The sequence below is a fragment of the Rhamphochromis sp. 'chilingali' genome, assembly GCF_963969265.1.
Source record: "Rhamphochromis sp. 'chilingali' genome assembly, chromosome: 15".
In the NCBI taxonomy this organism is placed as follows: domain Eukaryota; kingdom Metazoa; phylum Chordata; class Actinopteri; order Cichliformes; family Cichlidae; genus Rhamphochromis; species Rhamphochromis sp. 'chilingali'.
Genome location: NC_137942.1, coordinates 5,420,296 through 5,438,629, shown reverse-complemented (window position 1 = coordinate 5,438,629; position 18,334 = coordinate 5,420,296). Strand labels below are relative to the sequence as shown.

Sequence of the window (18,334 nt, the reverse complement as noted above, 5' to 3'; positions counted from 1 at the left end):
TCTTACAAAACTCAAGAGGTGCACCGCCAGCCAAACTACACAAAAGCAGCAGCCTCCGCCCACGGATGGTGTTCTTCACTGGGGGGAGTACTGCAAGCACAATGGAACCATCAGCAATCCTCTCCAACTGAAGTCACTCGGACCAACGAGTAGAAAAAAAACTTTACCTATGTTTGAAATGAGCATTAAACATCATAAGAGCAAATGAAAGGTCGTAACCATAGCAGCTCCTTTATAATCAATATTATTAAGAAAGGAAAGAATGTTAACAAGAGCTTGCTGTTTTATGTGGTTTTAAAATGCTGATAAGGGCGTGCCATAGAACTAATTAATATTCTATGTACACACAAAAAAATCATATTATGTAAAAATATCAAATCACGAGAGTCCACTTACATATCCAATATACTGACAAGCTTTCACGCTGCATGCTGCACAATGTCAGAAAATTGTTTGCCTAACTGGCAGCATCAAAATGTGCCACAATGTAGCCAGAGGTGGAAACGCACATCAAAAATGGTTTGTTAGATTTATATTTATACTAATTTTTACTAATCATAGTCTCTTACCATGAGACAAACTTCTTAGCAAATAGTTTCCCATGCCTACAACCTCAACTATCATCAGCACTGATCCAACATTCGCTCTCTTTTTGCTATTCTCTAGAAAATATAAAAACAAAATGCTCCACTATGCATAATGTCATTAACTTCATGTGTCATTTCAGGATTATTGGGGAGATTTTTTTGCTTTAAACATTGATCTGAAAATAAGATTGCTGCTACATGAAGGCTGACAATGAAAGAAATCAGTAAATCTTCTGACAGAAAAAAAAATCCATATTAAGCCCCAGAGAGGTCAGGGAACTGCAGAGTTGGTGATAAATCTCTGTGGGTTCACCACTATAAGCAGCCCCTTTCACATGCAGTCATGTGTTCCAGCATTAGATATTTTTATTGTATAAAACAATTGCATGTGGAAATTATAACTAAAAATTAGAGATTTTCAGCTCTCTTCTGATCCCCTTTTTTTGACGTCATTCCAATAGTTTTGGGAACATGGGAAGTCAGAACAGCTCCACCAAATGTTGTTCTTGTAAAAGTCCAACTTGGACACAAAAACCAACAATGCGAGACTGTCCCTAAACACACAATGTTCAAAAATCACTGTGTAAACACATTCAGGCAGCAGATTTTGAGTCCTAGAAGGAAAGCAGTGCCTTAGTAGCAGTTGGATACCAACTGTCTTATGCTCTGCTTCCTCACCGCTGACCTCAAGTCCCTGTTTGTGTAAGGCTGCACTTAAAGCCTCAGCTACTGTGCCTAACGCCACTGGGGTTCACAGAAGACTTTGAAGTTCTTGACCTTAACACATACTGCATACAGGGCCTGTCCAAATTGCTCCAGTCTAAGGTCAGGGAGGTTGGAAAACCCCCCAAAGAACCTCGCAGAGACACTGGAGTGACCTCGCCAAGTTTGCTGGAGGGGTACTCTGCCAGATGCTGTGACTGTGCTGGCTGGTGATGCTAACAAAAGGAAATGCGACTGATTTTCCCACAGCTGAAGGTATCTCATGAACAAAAAAAGCAAAGGAAAGAAACTAAGGAGGGTAAAAAAAAGATTAAGTAAACGAAGAAAGTGGAATCCTCTGTTAAAAAATTAAAGTAGGTGATGGCAGTGGCTGATGGGTGAGTAGGAGTCACGACAAAGAAAATGGAGACCAGCAGAAGAAAGACAGCTAGTGAAAGAGAAAGAGAGAGAAAGAGAGAGAGGTGGGCGATTGGTCCTATGAGAGAGTTGTCATGGTAACAAGTGATCATGATGAGGTTGGGAATGATCAGAGAAGACTTTTGGAAAGAAAGTGCAAACACATACAGAAGATGCATAATTGCATGAGGAGAGAAATGCCAGTACAGGAGACCGTCACGTCGATAACAGGTGAGCAACAACGTGCAATGAAAACTGATTCAAAAGTTCATGTTTACGGTTCACTTTTAAAGATTTCATAATCAAACATTTAATTCCAGTGGATTAGGCTGAAGTACAGCAAATCAGCTCTCACAAGAAATAGTGTTTAATTCCATAATAAAAGGCAGTTTCATAAATTAAGTGAAGCTAGTCCTTATTGCTGAATGTTACGGCTGAATTTGCAATCTTATTCTAAAAAATATCACGCCTTCCACTGACTTGCAGGATAGAAACAGCTCTGCAGCAGGCCTTTCTGAACTATGCTCTTCAAGGTCAACTTCTTTCACTTGACCTCTCACATGCAATTTACTGCGCATTCTGCATTCACACCAAAAGTCACCCCATGTTTATTTTATGAACAATGAAGGGAAAAGCTCCGGCTCCTTCTAGCAGCAGCTCTGAATCATGTAGCTATTTAAATGTAGTGGGCAAGTTCAGATTGCATATAATTTATTTCTCTGCAGGAGCCATTTCAGCCCAGATCGCTGACATACCTGAGCTAGTTCTGAAACCTATTCAGTTATATTCAATTCAATTTTATTTATATAGCGCCAATTCATAACAGTTGCCTCAAGATACTTTATATGGTAAGGTCACACAACCCCTCAGAGCAAGTGCAAGCTCTTGGCGACAAAGGGAAGGCAAAACTCCCTTTTAAAAGGAAGAGCCAGGCTCAGGTAGAGGTAGCCATCTACTGCCACCGGTTGAGGATTAGGGAGAGAGAAGAAAGCAGAGGGAGACAGAGTTTAATAATTGTTAATGGTTAAATACAGCAGTGATGTATACACACATAGACATAAATGCCTGAAGGAGAAAACCCCAGCAGTCTAAGGCTATTGCAGCAAAACTAAGTGAAGGTTCAGGGTCACATAATCCAGCTCTAATGTTAAAAGTAGAGAGAGTGACTGTTCCATAGTAAAGAGGCCTCAAAGCTCACATATGGTCAAAAGTCATGAGCCAGGGTTGACATATGTTACAGAAAGTCAGTGCAGTCAGTTCAGGCCAAATATGGACCTGAGAAAATTGCAGATTGCACATCCTACACCATCTACGTCCCCCAGAACTTATATAATGTGCCTAATTTATATGTGACGTAGGATTCCAAATACGGATGCAGAATGTTTTTATACTTTCCTCTGAAATCCTTTTTCATTTGTTCGCCTCGAATAAATGCTCCTGCAATATATTAGTAAAAGCTTCTAGCAATAAAAACATGCTTTTAGTTTTTTATGGTTACATTTAGGCCCTCACACATCATCGTCTCGGTTTAACAGTAAAAGAGTGTCTTGAAGTGTGAAACGCATTGTGTTGACTTAATCAGCATTTAACAAAAGCCATCAATTAAAGGGAGCTTTTATTTTGCTTAAATCTAAGCAACCTTATTAAGGATATGAATGCCGGTCTCCCTCGGTGATGTAAAAAACATTAACAGTCCTCTCTGCCAAAGACAAACTTTGCTGATATACATAATGCAAGAAAAAAAAGATATATTTTTTCTTAGAGAACTTATTTGGTAAACCATGTTAGTAGAATAAAAATCTGACTGGCAGGAGCCGGCGTTGCTGGCAGAATCAAAATGAGTAACTACACATATTCAGATCCAACATATATTTAAAAAGATTTTGTGTCTGTGTACCTTTAGTTTAGTTAACTACCATCTAGGCTTTTGGACTTTTTGGCTTATAATAAAAGCCAGTTAATTAATGACAGCTGCATTCCCACTGTGCATCCTGGTTCACTGTCATGGCATACTGGGACACTTAATGGAATTGCACCATCATTAATTCCGCCTGCTCTTTTCTACCAAACTGTCACAATGTCTGTTGTGAGAAATGTGCCTATACTTTGGACCATTAGCTGGTCTGGATCTGGGAACCTACAACTATAACTACAAGAGAAGCCACTGCAGAAATGCCTGCATTATTTCTGGCCACTAGGGGGCGACTATTCTGGTTACAAACAGAGTTAAATGGAAATCGGGGGGGGGGGAGCCCTGGGTTCCTCACTTTGTGACCTCGGGAAACACTTTTCTGATGACTTCACGTGCTCAGTTGTTTGTTTTGAAGTCTTAATGACCACAAAAAGAAGTTAATTTTGTAATCATTATGATGATTATTAGAGTCAGAAATGTATAAATACAAGGACTTGTCACGCAAGTTATACACCAATGAGCATCCAGGGTCTCTCTGTTTCAGAATTGGATCCACACCTTCTTTGTCAAGTCAGTTCAAAACACAAAGATGATGACAGCAAAAACCATGAGTTGTAAAAAATATTACAACACATCTTCACTAACCATTAGATGATATCATGGTGGCTACATCCAGTCTGTTTTGAATACAATCTGTGATTAATGCTGAGTGGTCGCTATCTTGGCAATGCCAAAATGCCAATGCTAGCTTGCTTACGGCAGCAAATAATGCTGATGAATTCAGCATTGTGCAGTCAAAGTCTCAACAAATTGTAAATGTTCACAAAAGGCAGCAGCTAGCATGACAATCATGGTGAATCTTTTCAAGTAAAGCCCACCTGATCGATCAGCGGGCAGATATTATTGGCTAGTATTAGCTATTAGCTATAAGCCATCGTTTATCCACTAGAGGGCACTCTGCAGTTTCCCTGTTGTTAACGTGCATCATGAATGCCTCAAACAACAACCTGCTGAGGAGTAGGACAGAGTGTAAACATAAATAACTGAATATAAAAAATGTTAGGGAAATCATTTTCTGTTTTGGTATCTGAAAAGAAAAAAAATCCTCTGATATTTAGGAATATTGACTTTTTGAACCACTAAATATCAGTATTAGTATTGATATCTCTTATGGGTCTAATTGCAACCTTCACTTTTGGTAAGTCCACATGTTTGATTTGTGATAACACACTACACAATCAAGTATGTGGTATACATAATGTACTGCACACAAGTCTACTAATGGAAGTAACCAAATTGAGGCGACGTATTAGTCTCTGCTGGTCATTGTTTACAAATGCAGATCAATTTTAAAAAGCAATTATAATGTTGATGGAGAATGCATTTCAGCAAAAGCACTTCCTCATTTGCTCTCCACTTGGAGACCGTATGATTGGTCAAGTCAAGCTAATTAGAAACAGAAACCAGAAGCTTCCAGCAACAGATTCTAAAAATTCATTTACAGATAGCTGATTATAAAGATTAGCGTCAAAACTCATCGCACATTGAGGTAGCTAATTTGAAAGCTTATTTACAGCCTGCACGACCACTTGTCTCCTCAACTTTATTGACTTTTTTTTTTATTGATGTCTCCAGTGAACTGAAATGATGAGAGTTGCATAAATGACTAAAACTGTGCTAACTGTAGTTGTCCCTTACTTGCTGGTTTGGTACAGGAGTTTGTTTCACAGGAGTTGAGTTCTACATGTCATGTATTGTTCACTTCTCCTGAGAAAGTAAAACTTGGTGAGCAATGGGCAACTTTTTATATCTGTCCCCTTCGGCGTGACAAGACAGAGCAGACACACAAAATCACTACTTTTATAGTGATGACTGTGCCTTTCTCCTCTGTCTTACAATGCTAAGAGGGACAACCCCACTCGTTCTTGTGGTCAGAGCTTTGGAAACACCTCTGATATAAAGGTGGAAAATAATACCACAGAAATGTTAGTTGAGGGGAATGATAGCCTCAGTCAGCTAATTCTCAACAAGTTATTTAATGATAATGGTGGTGAATATTAGCGGCTTCTGAAGATGACAAATGGTGATAAAAATCCAAGAGATTAAAGTCAGAAAAGAGGATTTATTGGCTCACTTGCCAAATTCTTCAACAGGAGGCTTCTAGTATGTGTCAAGGTATAGAAGGGGAGGCTAATCCCTATAAACATACTCCTCCATATAAATTTGCACATTCTAGAGGAAAAATCAGAAATCAGATTTTTCTGATTTCCTGTTTTAATCTACAAGAAATACTGACCAATCACCTTTGAGCAGTCTGAAAACCATCGGCCATCATCTGACGAGCTTTTGAAAGTGCACTGTTAGGAAGTCTTGAATACCATTATCCACTATCTAGATATTGTGGCTTCAACTGGCCATTACTTCCAGAGACAAATCAGAAGAAAAGCCAATGGGTTTCTAAATTGGATAGACCCTGAGGTTTGTGTCGGAGTGTTAACCGCTCCGAATGAGTCACACCAGTCAGTGCTCAGATTATAAAAATCTCTTGGCTTTTCAAGGCCGGAATTAATCTTGGCTGCAGTTATCCCAATGGGTAATCATGGATCTCTGCACAGAATCTGCTGACTATTCATGTCAGCGAGAGTTTTTTGCCCTCTAACGGCACAACTGGGAGTGAAGGATTGAAAAAGCAGATACAGAGAAGACTAGAAGGAGAAGAGCAGAAGGAAGGGTGTGACCATATCTACAAATCCTGAGAGGACAGAGCCTGTCTCCACTGATTTACACAAGTGAGGTAACAGAGGTAATAAATTAAAGTCTTTGGTTGAAGTTACTCAACACACGTGATGCATGTGAGTTTGAGGTGATTTAAGGAACCTTAGATTTGGGGAGTTACGTCATCAAGTCTCAGTCTTTATCAGCAAAAAAACCCCTTTATTTGAAAAGCTGAAGAGTATCTTTATTTCTCAGATTTACTTGTAGTCCATGTAGCTAAATCATAGATTTTCTTTGTAACCGAGCCCAGAGAAATGTCAGCCCATAGTTTGACTCACTTTATTTTGACAACTGAAAGATACCAATTTTAGTCTCTGCGAACTACACCTCTCGAAAGTTAGAGGCAACTCCAAGTGATGATTCATAGCAGAAACTACTTGCGAGTATTCCGCTTTGGGAATTAGAAATTTCTTGTAAGGCAAAGTCTTCTATTAGTAAAAAGAAGATTATTAATCTAAAAGCAAAGCTACAAACTAACCTCACCCACAAATTACATCATATTAAATAAAAATATTAATTTTTTTTTTTTTTTTTAAATTTAAGTCCTATTTAATCAGATTCATAACCCACATTCCAAACAAATTATTTTACCCTGCCCTATATTGTTTTTTTTTAATGGCTTAGGGTTATTGTAAGGAATTAGGAATACAAGCCTTACAAGGTTAATAAATCTTTCAAACAGGGCTCTTTTTACTCATCACAGCAGAAGTTACCAACAGTGGCAAAAAATCTGAAGGGGGCAAAAATTAGCATGCACACCTTGATCTCATGTTTTCATCACTAATGACTGGAAAAGGACCGGATAAACACCCTAAATACGAATTTCCCAGAGGAACCCACCCGAGGGATTAATAAAGTTCTATCTTATCTTATCTTATCTTAATACCCCGGAGACAGTTTTCCCGGAATCGATGTAATCTGTACTCTTTCATGGCGAAAACAAACATCAGATGTTGGGCTTTTTTGTCCAGAAGGAAGAAAGCTTACGTTTACAGACTCGCCTTTTATTTATTGGTCCTAAAATGCCACCAAGCACAGAGTGAAACACTGTCTTCAGGATGAAATCTGAAACCAAAGGCGCTTAGTGTTACTGTTGCTGAAGCTACAAGATATATGTCTGAAATGGGCATTCCCTAGTCTGAGGAAGAAGCACAAGAATTGTTTACTGTTGCTTATATTTCTAAGACAAGTGAGAAGTTTAGTATACTCTTGTATACTAAACCCTAAGGCCTAAAAATTGAACCTGCAATCCCACGATTGCACTTCAGGAGCTGCGTGAGATCCTTAATTAATAACGGCATGAGCTCCATAGACTGTAACATCCCTCACTACCAGTTAAGATACAGCAAAACATCTAATATCATTTATCACAGGAAACTGCCAAACCTGCTTGTATCAACAAAATTTCTGCAGACTAAAGACTTGAGAAGTATTTTGTACATAGCCAGCGTCATAAACTATTCGTCCACACTATTCCTCAACAATCCATTTACCCTTATTTTCTTTTAGGTTTGGAAATCAAACTCTAACACTTTTTGCAGCTTTGTTATTTACGTTAGTCTTAAAACATATTTGAATTTGGACTCAGACACATTTCGCACCATTGAGTTGACACCAACGGTTTTAGTCACTCTTAATCTCTTCATGGCTCTTCTCCCCTCCAGCCTTTTCTCGGTCTACTTTCTTTAGTACGTGTGCACGTGCTATTACATACATGCACGCTAAGTGCCTTGGAGTGTGCATGTGTGAATCGAGTGCCTTAGAGTGTTTTGTGTGCACATGGAGGAGTGGATAATTTGTTCCACATAAGAGCGATATTATAATGCCAGCACTCGTTTTAGGGGGAACAAGATTTCTGGTCTGACAGTGGCAGCTGCCTCCAGCTGAGCTCTCAATCCATTTGTTGTTTAACTTTCACTCTCTCTCGCCTCTCCTCTGTTTTTGTCCTGTTTCCCCCTCTATGTGTTCCTGTCCTCTTCTGTTGTGCGTCTCAGCCTCTCTCTGTGCTCTGCTTTGACAGTTAACAGAGGTCACTGTTTACTCTCATTTATCAGTCAATCATCGCCCGCTGCAGGGTTCCAAACACAGCTATTTTTCCATCATCTGTCCATCTTTTTTCATCACTGCTTCCAGAAGGATGATGAACACAGTGTAATATAATTATAAGGTGTTAATTTGTTAAACTATGTGTGGCAAATACTCTTTTTAATATTATTTCCCGCCTAACTCTGAGAACATTCCTGCTTAATCTTCTCGGAATACATAAATGCTGTCAGGGTTTTATTATTTTTGTCAGCGTGACAAGTTATTAAAAATTGTGCTGGGAATAAATGTGGTCTGTGAAATAATATCACTTTGTCCGTTTGGATAAGTTGTAAGATCATGTTGAGTTATGGGATTTTATTGTTTTGCCATTGTGATCACTAAACGTTCTGCAGGAGCATTAGTCCTGAATTAATGTGATTTTTTTTTTATAGACGTGGATTCCAAATGTTTTTTTCCAAATCTATGTCTTGATCTTTGCTCCCCATTAGCAAAATAAAAAGCCCAAGATCAAATTTGGATTCACTTAAGCCAGCCTAATTCAAATAACACCCCCACCATCACTGCCACCCCTTCCCCTTCTATCTCCCTCTTAGACCCATCTGAAGTCCGTGATTAGCATTTTTATGAATAAATAACAGTTTGATCTGTGCTATTTTTATTTTTTTAAGAGCTTGCATTTAGAATAGTTTTTGAGCCAAATGCATGTAGAATTTCCATACCCAAGTTTCTAACAAGGCCTAGATGTTCGCTTGTGCTGTGTGGCCCATTAGGTGTTGTTTGGACACACTCTGGGAGAATGATTAATTCATCAGTGTGCCGTCTTTAAATATGAAGATGCTTGCTTCTGTCCCGACAACAGAACTCACAGTAGGAGGCCTTTCTTTTTGGACTGAAAAAGATTAATGCGCAGGCTTCCTGCTAACTATAAATATTAGCGGTTACTAATTATGCTGTGAAGTTAAACTATAGGCAAGATTTTAATGAGAAACATCCGCAGTGACTGGAAGAATACAGAAAAAACCAACAGATACCATGCACAGTGCGGAGACAGTAATGACTGGCGATATGGTCTGAAAAACACACATGGAGAACAAGTACAAAAGTGCGCGCTGTTCGCCATGTTCATTTAACACGGCAGCAGGCCCATATGCTGTGAACATCTTGAGGGGCAGAGGGTTGACTTGCCTTACATAACTGTTAAAGTTAGCACCATCTCAACAGGAAGAAGAGAAGAAACCCTAATCTAGGGGTTTACACACTACTTTCCAATTATTGTTTTTCAGATAGATTTGATTTTTGTTGATGGAAGCGATACGATACAGAATGTGACATCTGGTTATCAAAACTACTTCCCTATTACGTCCTCTCGCTGCTTGATGTGCAAATTCAATTATAACTGAATTACAGCTTTTCTCATTTTGTTGGGTCGACCACTCTGGGAATATGTCAAGGGCCCCTGAAGGCACCCTGGGAGACACCACTTTAAAAGCAACCCCTCTCGTACAATGCCTAAACCTGTTCCCGGCTGACCGTGGTGAGTCCTCATTATCCTGCTCGTGATGTTATCATAAAACAGAGAAATATTTTTATGTGCATATACGAGGCCTGCAGGAATATCATAATCTAATCATGACTCCAATAAGCCTATGTCTCATTCTAACTAGATCATGTCCTCTGTATACTTCAACTGCTCTTCTCATGCTGCACACACATAACACACACACACCAGCCAGGTCCCTTTTTTTGGCTCAGAGCCGAACAACATTGACCCTCTATCCCATCTCTGCTCTCCACCACCTGACATCCTAGCAACACCTCCTCTTCACACTACCCTATCCCCACCTCTACTCCCACCGTTTCTTCCTCTCATCCCACTGATGTTGCCATAAAAAAACGGCAACATTTTATGTGGCCCCCAACCCACTCACCACCAGCACTACATCACCTCTCCAGGGGCATCTGCGGGAGTATCATTATCTAATCATAGCTCTAATAAGCCCAAACAAGATCCTGGGTGCTTCCATGTACCCTGCAGGCTCAGAGAGGCCAGTACCCTCCACACCATTTATAGACCCCCTCCATCCCTGCTTCCCACCAATACACACACACACTCCGGTACCCACAGGCCACTTCTCTCTCTCTTTCCTCTACACGCCCCACATACATCAGTATGTCTTTAGCACTGGCTGGTCTGTACAGGCAGAGAGAGAGAAGAGACAGAGTATTAGTATTCAGAGCACAGTGAGGAAAAAAAGGAGAGGGAGCGAGCAAGCAGCAGAGAGAAAGAGAGAGAGAGTGAGAGGGAGGGGATAGTGAAATAGAGAGGAGGAAAAAACACAAGGAGGGGGAAAATATAAGAGAAGAACACAGGAAACGGGAGGGAAAAGAGGGGAGGGGAGATATATCATATTGTTCATTTCTCTCTCTTAGTCTGCCATCCCGGTTGCGCGGCTTACTGCTCGGTGCCGTCTTGGAGAGGAAAAGAGAGTGAGAGAGAGAGAGCGAGAGAGAGGAGGGGTGGACAGAGCGAAAGAGGGCGGAATGCCCCTTTACAGGCGTCGCATCTGACTAGAACAGCGGAGAATCTCGTAATTCGGAAATTGGTCAGATAGGAGGACACTGCTTTCTGCAACACCAAGGTAGGGAGACCTTCCCTTTTGTTGCCCCCTTTCAGGCAGCATGCATGCGGGTCTGTGATATCCGCGATGTATGCTTTATTCGCGTCATATCTCCTTTGATCCTGCATCCCGCACCGTGCTCTGCTGAATGTGCCCTAAATCTCGCAGCATGTGTCTGTTTTCCATGAATATTTAATGTAGATTATTTGTGCATCACTCTGGCTCTTCTGTATTGCATTCTGCCATTGCATATTCGAGCCTATAGTGGGATGCATGCTGTGTGGAGGCAGTCTATAAGGTAACGGAGGCTGGTCTAGCCCATATGACAGATACCAGTGTCACAAGTGTATTAATGGCAGCTATCCTCACAGACGACAGTGATTAAACTTTTTTTTTTCCACGAGAACGACATGAGGTATGAGGCGAACAGACAGAGGGGTGCGCGCGCGAGCACGCAGAAAACACACAAGACAGGTTGACGTGCGTAAGACGTGCGTAATCCCCCTTCCACCCACACCCACACCCCAACCAGCCTACCCCACTCCCCCTCACCACCATCAAAGACACAGTTTCCTTCCCACCACAGAGAACCATATTTATGCAAATGGTCAAAAAAAGGAGAGAAAAAAACAGCCGCTGAGACACACTGACTCACCACTCTTACATGGTGCTAGGTGAAAAATGAAGTGAAGGCGGCCCGTTGTCTGTCTGTCTGTGTGTGTGTGTGTGTGTGTGTGTGTGTGTGTGTGTGTGTGTGTGTGTGTGTGTGTGTGTGTGTGTGTGTGATTACACTCCCTGTCTGTAAATAGGTCCCGCTCTGCAGCTCCACGGGCTGTGCAAGAGACAGGAAGAACAGTACCAGTATCCCACGGTTCCTGGCTGGCCACTTGCTCTCTATTTCCTGTCCCATGTTATAGATAATTTAAACACTTGCAGCTCCAACAGGCCCAGAGTGGCAGAAAGCTGTGAAAACCTCAACAGAAACCCTGATTTGTGTGAATGGAGGATAGAAATAAGTGGGGATGAAAGGAGACACTGCCTTTTTGAAAGCGAAGGGGTGTTTGGTTGAATGTTTATTGAGATATATGGTCTTTAGCTGATATTAACACTCACCCACCTCATGTTATTTATTTGCTGAGAGGGTGTCCAGGAGCTATTATAGGACTGGCTAAATTGGAACAACCTCGAGGCTGAGGCTGAGCAAAGCTATTACCTCTAGTCAATAGACATTAATATCCCCATGCTCAATCTCGGCCTCATACAGCGCCAAGTCTGTCCCCGTGAAACCGCTCCACTGGAGTAACCAAAAAGATGTGTTGTAGTAGCCCTATCTGTTTACCCTTGTGCATCAATCCGTCACAGCCGAGTGAGCAAAGAGGAGCGATGATAGCATTGTCTCAGGCAGACATCGCTGTGGCCTCAAAAGGAAGTGATGCAAAACAGAAAGGAGGATATGCCGGCACTGGAGAGAGGTCATGACCTCAGTGCATCAGGCATACTCCTGACGAATAGGGAATGATCTGAGGATACAAGAGTACATCGATTTGAGGTGGTATAAAACATGATACAGCCCAGCAGGGTAGAGCGCAGCTGATAGCATCAAAGTCCAGAATAGAGAGGATAGGGTCACGGGGCCAAGATGCCAGTCTACGGAGTACGGCTGACTTGAAATGAGAGAAAAAAAAGTTAATGTGAAAACTGCCAAAACATCAGAAGTGTGAAATTCACTTAAACACTTAACCGAATTAGCAGACTTTCAAAACAAAAACAAAACCTTTCAGGCAAAAACGAGAGGTTCAATTAGAGATGACTTCCAGGTACAGATGAAAACAAAAGAAGGCGCGTGGCAGCAGATAGAAAGACTTGAAAGCACGTTCAATGAGATCCGCCTGAAACATCCTATTAGGTATAACCAATGGATTAGTCTCCTTTGTCTACAGAAGCATTATGTTCTGACATAAAAAGGCTCTGACTGGTCTCAGTTTTGCAATTATGAAGGTGTTCAGTTTTACCTCCATGAAAATAGTTTGACATTTTAGCAATAAACAGTAATTCTGTTTAGACCAACCTTAAGAGAGAAAGGAGCTGAATAGGAGGAAAAGAGGGTTTTATGATCTTACACCGCCTCAGACTGTGGGGTGAACTGAGAAATTAAATTCCAGAAAAAAAAACAACCAAAAACTCAAGGTAATACTACAACTGCTGTTTCCACTGCTGATGATATCGATCCAGGTGCCTTTGAACTGGAAAAACGAAAATTGTAGAAGACCCACATGTGATGTATTTCATTCAGCACACAGACAAATATATTATTATGCTAAATGACCATATTGGGTTGCAAAAGATCACAGGTTTGTGGTAAGCATCTGAATGTCTTCTGCTTCTTATTCAGCAGACAGCAGCGACTCACATGTCTTATCACTGTAATTCCCGAACCCGGCTGAGGTGTGTGATTCTTCCTTCAGAGGCAGATTCCACATACAGATTTCAGCTTTCACTCCCGCTCTCCAACATGATCCTTGTTACTGAAAAACCTGCCCCCTGGGTTTTTATCAAATTCACATTCGCCACACTCAAGGATTTCTGATTTGTTTGTAGCAGCTGTCGGTGGAATTTCTGAGCGAGGGAGGAAAAACCACTGTAATTCTTGTGTGAGGGAGGTGCTGCGCTAAAAAATAAGAAATCCAATCCCCCCCCCCCCAAAAAAAACAAGAAAAAGAGAAAAATATAGAGAGAGTGCATTCAATATTAGATAAATATTTATTACACTATGCCCCAGCCATATGAAATGGGAGTAGTGCTGGGTTGGTTTGTTTTTTTGGTGCTTTTACTCAGACTTTGGATGTGGTTTCTCTTTATAGTTTGGATATTTTATGCACCTGAGAGGAGCCCCCAAATCTGTCCTTACTGTGCAAATGTAAGAAATCCCTTCATTAAAAGGGGATGCAAATATAAATGCCTCATCTGCTTTATCACCTGTAAGTCACAATGAGGATGTAAAGGCTGCAATGAGCCTTTAAAAATGAGTAATTTATCCTAAGTGATTAACGGGAGGGGGCAGCCAGGGGTTTGGCATCTTGGTGAAGGACACCTGTGTAGCTTTGAACTTGCAGTCTCTTTCGTACTGATACAGCCCTGAATTTGGGTTTACATCCATTAAAGCTACTAACCGGTGTCTGGTGCGACTGGCCCTTTTTTCCTGGACAGATTTAGCTCATGATCTGATTGGCTTGCTTCATCTCATCCAGCTCCCATCTCCTTCCCGTTAACGTGATTTGGCAAGACTGATTGCTTTTTTTTCTCCGTGGAGTGATTACGCTGTGACCTTGCGCTGCGTCCTGTCTCCTCTGCCCAGTCGGACAGTGACCTTACTGGTCGACTGGTCTGTGTTGTGGCGTATTCGTTCCCTGTGTGTATTGATCCCAGGCAGAACAGCAGTCAATGGAGCGTCTGTGGGAGGCTTAGTGTTGCTCTGTACAGTAAAGTAGTAGGGCGCATTTCTGGGCATGCTGCTATCTCAGTTGAATTCTCCATCACCATGTTTCTAAAGGCATATTCATCGGCGAATAACCATCTTCTGTAAATATTTTGCTTGTAGTAAATTGCATCGCCCAAAACCTTGATTACCATTGTTGCTGTGTCACCCTCGCCGCCAGCTTCCTGTTTTTTTTCCCTGCCCTTCTCTGCTCCAATTTTTTCCCCTCCCTCTTTATCTGTCTCGCCTCCAATTTAATGTCAGCATCTCTCTTATCCCTCTCTCGCCGTCTCCCTATTCCACTGTCTCTTGCTATACAATCGTTCTTTCTGTCTGTCTCCTCCATTTCTTTTTTGCCTCTCCCTCTTGATGCTTTCACTGGCATTTGAGGCGTACAGTTTTGTGCCAGACAGCCATTTCTCAGATTGCGATATCCCAGGTTTTAAGTCACTCAGACAGATTTGCTATCTTAATGGGCGAGAGTAAGGGTGGGGTTGTTGGAGGAGGGCTTGTGTTGCTTTTTGATTTGCCAATTTTGGATTAATTTCTGTAATAGGTTGCGGTGAGATGGAAAGATAAATGGAATCTGCATTAACTGAGTTTCCTGCACTGATAAAACAATCTTGCTTGCATTATCAGCATAAATCTAACAAAACAGTGCGTGCACAATCAGCTTTCTTGCATGGAAAAAAACATATTTGCAAGTAAAATCAAATTTTCATATTCATCTGGTCATTTTTTAAAAGCGATATCTACTTAACTTTAAAAGTTTCAATTGTCTATTTTTAATTAAAACAAGTGAAATTCGATGCTGGTAGTAACACGGTTTTTGGCAGTAACATGCATCTAATTATCTTTTCAAATTAATGAAGATAATTAGTGAAATTCAAATGGGATAACTTCTCATTACTTTTTGACTTTTGAAGAGCAGTGAGTCACTGTTGACAGAGATCATGGCATGGAATTACTTCCCAGCTCTTTTAATGATAAGAGCACCATCCCTTTGATCACACGAGTCCATGCTGACACTGGGATTGAGATCAATCCAGCAACCCACTGCACTCAAGGTGTCACAGCCTCTCTAATCTAACATGAAAGTAAATATAACTCAACCTGGGCAAGTAAACTGTAAATATCCACATCCATCCACAATCTTTGCCACTGCAAATTCCCAAATGCCCCCCAGAAAGGCTACAATATTAACAGGAAACTGCAGACTATAGAAAAAAAGCAGGTGTTGGTATAATGTATCCAGATGTCTACTGAGCTTAGTATAAAGTCCTTCTAGAAGCACATCTTGCCACTCGGCAGCCATTCTGGCAATGCCTCGAGAGAGGCTCGATATTAATGTTGATGGTTATTGAGATATCAGCAAGGCCTGGGGAACATTTAACCAGACAACCCGATATCACACCAAAACTTGTAATAGACACACAAGTCCGCTGTGTGTATTTCATGCTTTGCCTCTCCAAAACATGAAGTGGACATGTATACAAAAGTTTTATTACCAGCACGAGGACATAGCGAAATATCTCCCTTTGCTGTTACTGCAACTTCCTGCAACTTCTGCATGCAAATCTTTTTCACGCTTTTTAGAATCAAAGCGTGAAATAGACACACTGGACCGGCGTAGCTATTACACGTTTTGCTGTAATACTGGGTTTACCCAGATGAGAAAAGCCTTGAGCTCCAGGGAGATCATCCAATACACACTAAGCTATGTTTGTTCAACTCGCAGCAGAGACATGGAGAACTATAAAGACTGCCACGGTCAAAGTCCAAACTTTCTGAGCCAGTCCCTGCGACAAATCCTCTCCGTCTGATGGCAAAACAAGGCAGACAGAGCAACGTCCCAAGCAAGAAGAGATCCTTAAAAAGCCAGCAACCAACATCAATAATGGACCTGAACACAAAATGAAAATGAAAAAGCGCACCGCCACAAAAGACCTGGTGTCGGGACCTCATCGCAGACATCAAAGTGACAGGACTAAGAGGGGAATGGGTAGTAAAGGCAGGGTTAGTCAGGATGAGGGCCTAACTAACTTTAACTGGAATATACAAATTACATGCAAAGGCTCAAAGGTCTAATTTATTAAGGGCTCAATCCAGAGTACTAAAGTCAACAGCATCAGTGTTCATTCTTTGGGTACGCTAAATAAATTCTAATGCTAATTCACATTTTGGATGTAGGTAGCAAAAAAACCCCCAGAAATTACACTTTCCTACACATTTACTAATTAACCACATACTGATATAATGATTAGATAATCCGATAACACAAATCTGAGATAGTCATGAACCTCTACAGTGCAAATATGTCACAACAACGACACAGCTGGTTCATTTTTTCCCCCAGTTTAGCTGTTGACTGGTTCTGAGGGGGCAGCAGCATCTTTTCCTTTACTGATTTCTACTTTAGATTTCTGCTTGGGATTCTTTGAGTGCTATGATTTCCTTTTATAATGCATAAAAGTGTAACTAACGTGCATCATTTTTCCTGCTACAAACTGCCCGACACAGCTTCTCAAAAAGCTATGATGCTTTTTTGCTGTTGAAAGAAAGATTCCAGATGGGGTAAAATATCTCCATCTCCTCCAGCTTTGTGATTGTACTGAACAGAGAAACTTGAACAGCATTGTGTTTGCGGCCTGAAAAGCCTGCACTTGAACAGATTAGCTGGGCTTAAATAAATTGATCACTTCGACAGGGCACCTATTTGCTCATTTCTAACTCCACAACTGTATTTTGGCTGTACTAGAGTAGCTTTGCATGACTCACTCCTCAAGCTCCTCCCCCATAAAGGCAACTTTCTTATAAGCCATCTTACTCCTGAGTGGCTGTCTCTCGCAAACAGAAGATTTGAAAAGTGGGTGATTTGGGGGCTTCTCTCCCCATAGCAAAGGCCATGTGCCTACGATGGCCATATTGAAAATATCCACTCTCATTTAGTTTATACACAGAAGAGGCAAAGAAGAGAGCGCTGGCAGGGTGCAGTGGGTGAAGACGAGTATCAGGGGGGTGATTTGTGACAGAAGTATAGCAGCAAGAGTGAAAGGGAAGGTTTACAAGATGTTAGTGAGACAAAAAGACAGGAGGCAGAGATGTAGGTTGCAGAGTTGAACATGCTAAGATTTCACTGGAAGTGACCAGAAAGGACAGGATTAGAAATGACTATGTCAGAGGGAAAGATTATGTCGAGCGCTTTGGAGACAAAGTTAGAGAGGGAAGGCTGAGATGGTTTGGACATGTGCACAGAAGAGATAGTGGACAAAGGATGCTGAATAGAGAGATGCCAGGCAGGCGAAAAAGAGGAAGAGGCTTGTGGATGTGATGAAGAAGGAAATGCAGAGGGTTGATGTGACAAAGGAGAATGGCAGGATTAGGGTGAGATGGAAGCAGATGATTCATTGTGGTGACGCCTAAAAAAAGAAGAAGAAGAGAAGTGTCAGAAACTGAGCGCCTCAAGTAATAGTGAAGAAAACCATGACCGGTTTTCTTTAAGAGGAAAAAATTAACAAAATAAGATATTGGGGTTTAGTCAAGATACAGTTACAATGTTATAGTTCATGATACTAATTTAACCCTGTTCCTCTTCTTTTCCTAAGATTAATTTTTTTTAGTGTATAGACTGACCGACTTTCATTATGTGACTGAGAGCAAACAAGACAGGGGAAGTGTGTTTCTGTCTTCAAGCAGAGGGACAGAAAACTTGAAAGGGTTTGGAAGCATTTCTTGTTTCTGATCTTGTTCGGAGTGAAATATGTCTTTGCCTAATGCAGTGATTGATGGAAGGCTGGGAGAC

General features: G+C 41.2%; 1 protein-coding gene across 1 annotated transcript in view; it reads left to right on the top strand.

Annotated features, from left to right (window-relative positions):
• The first annotated feature begins 10,845 nt into the window (after positions 1 to 10,845).
• syt3 (synaptotagmin III) overlaps positions 10,846 to 18,334 on the top strand; it is a 41,544-nt gene continuing 34,055 nt past the window's right edge. The window contains exon 1 of the mRNA XM_080905608.1: positions 10,846 to 11,078. The gene's annotated coding sequence lies outside the window, so the exon portion shown is untranslated. The remainder of the gene's footprint in view (positions 11,079 to 18,334) is intronic.